We start from the raw sequence: 2,364 nt of genomic DNA on the forward strand, positions 1-2,364 counted from the left end.
TTGAGGGACATAGGAGCCATGAAGGGATTTAGAGCAGGAGAGGTTGATTTAGGTCTTAACAGGATCCCTGGACTGCTATGGTGGGCAGGGAAAAGGGCAGGAGCCAGAGCCCCAGAAGGAACCAGGAGTAGCAGTGGAGGTGATGGAAGTATATTGGATGTTGGCGTTTTATTTTAATTTTTCTTGTATCAGGGATTGAACCCAGGAGTGGTATTAACCACTGAGCAATATCACCAGCCTTTTTTTTTTTTTTTTTGAGATAAGGTCTTACCAAGTTGGCTTTGTATTTTGAACTTGTGATCCTCCTGTCTCAGCCTCCCAAGTCACTGGGGTAAATGATACTTTCAGTTGTCTTCATTTCACAATTTAGGGAAACAGGCCGAGAGAGGACAAGACAGATTTGTTGTCAGCAGCTATGCAGGAATTTGATTCCTGCCTGTACCTATCTTACTGCATTTTGGGATTTGACCATAGGAAAGGGACTGAATCCAGTGGACTGGTTACGCTTCCTGTGCCTCTGAGGCACCATCTGTAAAATGGAACCATAGTAGTAGTTGCATCATAGTTTGTAAAAAATATTACCATAACTCAGCTCAATGTGGCCTAGCTGATGGGGTACATGTGCATTATGCTGAAGGACAGGCAATGGAGGTAACCCCTTCCTCTTGTCTGCCTGTGACCAGATTCCAGCCTCCAATATTCACACAGGGCAGCTGTGGTGTAGACTACCCTTGTGTGGGAGACCTTGTTATGTGGTGCCTTCCTGGGTCCATAGCATCACCTCCAGGAAAGCCTCTCATTTTCTTACAGAACCAAGGGAAGCAACAGAGGGACAAGAGGACTGGGTTATGGATGCCCCAGACCCCAGAAGCACCTGTGTATGCAGGTTTCTTGTATCCACTAAATGCCAGAGAGCAGCTGGCTTGGCCTTGGTTGCAGCTGGAAGTCTGAGGGAGTTAGTGGAATTGTAACACAATTCCAAAACACAAAGCCATTGCTGGCTGGGCAGCTCTGGGAACTTAGTGCGCTGGTTGGGTTAACCTGAACCCCCTAAACTGAGCTTGAGAGCCCAGTCCGGGATGACAGAGGGACCTCAGAGCACCTCACCTTTAAATATTTTTTAAAATTTGTTTTTAGTTATAGGGGAGCAAAATAATTTTTAAATTCTTCTATGTGGTACTGATAAAAACCCAGTGCCTCACGCACGCTAGGCAAGTGCTCTACCACTGAGCCACAACCCAGCCCAGGAATTAAATATTCTGAGGCACGTGGCACCTGAGGCTTGGGCCTGGGAGATGTGTGTGCCGAGGTGGAAGTGTCTGTAGCACATGGGTCAGAAGCACCATGGTGGGAGCCACAAAATCTTGAGAATTGCAAAAACGTTTGGTGTACAGTCATTCTGGCCTCTGGAGAAGGGTTAGGGGCCCAGGGGAGAAGCAGGAAGTCCGGGGAGTTAGTGTGGCGGCCTGGCAGGGCTGAGGGCTGTGGATGGATTCTAGGTGAGCCAGTTTGGAAGGAGGGTGGGGAATGAATCATGGTTTCTAACTCCAGGGTTTGGAGCACACACTTATCTGTTAAGATGGGACAGGACAGGATCAATCCTACCTTCCAACCTGTCAAGACTCCTAAGAGGGTGGCATTTGAAGAAGGGTACAATGTCAACAGTGGATAAAACCACAGGACAGGTCAGCTAGGTGTGTGTGGGGGAGCATTGGAGGAACCCAACACTAGCTGTGGGGGCCTCCCACCAACAGACTTGGAAGAAGGCAGCAAGAACAGAGAATGCCTGACCACCATCTCCGCAATGCAGACAGCTTGGAGTTATCCTTGCAGTAAAGGCAGTGATCATAATGTGGGTCCTTAAAGGGGAGAGGAGGCAAGAGAGCACCTCCCAGGAGGAGGGACAGAACTTTGACGGTGGAAGGGAGGCAAAGACAGGGCCCCCTTTGCCTCCCTAGAGGTGAGGAACAAGTTCACGCTAGTGGATGATCTAGTAAAGAACCAGACAGCAGAGATGAAGGTGAGATACATGTTCAGAAGGGCCAGGAATGGGGCTCAGGTGAGTGCTCGCTGTAATCGCGGTGCAGACCTGTGGCCAGCGGATGACCTCTTCTAGGCTCAAGCCCCAGTTCCCATTAAGGAATTTACCCACACTCCCACACCTCCACCTTACCCCAGTGCCACTGTACATCTTTTCTGAGGGTGTGCTGGGCCAGTTGTTTCTGCGACCAAGAATGTGCTGTACTTTGTTTTCATGCCATCACCATTTCAGACTGATACTTGAAACGAGCTGTTTATCAGGATGGCACCCTACTCCCTGGGGACAACAGGGGCATGCAACTGTGGAACAGAGGCTGAGAAGGA

This window comes from Marmota flaviventris, chromosome 1 (assembly GCF_047511675.1).
Source record: "Marmota flaviventris isolate mMarFla1 chromosome 1, mMarFla1.hap1, whole genome shotgun sequence".
Taxonomy (NCBI): domain Eukaryota; kingdom Metazoa; phylum Chordata; class Mammalia; order Rodentia; family Sciuridae; genus Marmota; species Marmota flaviventris.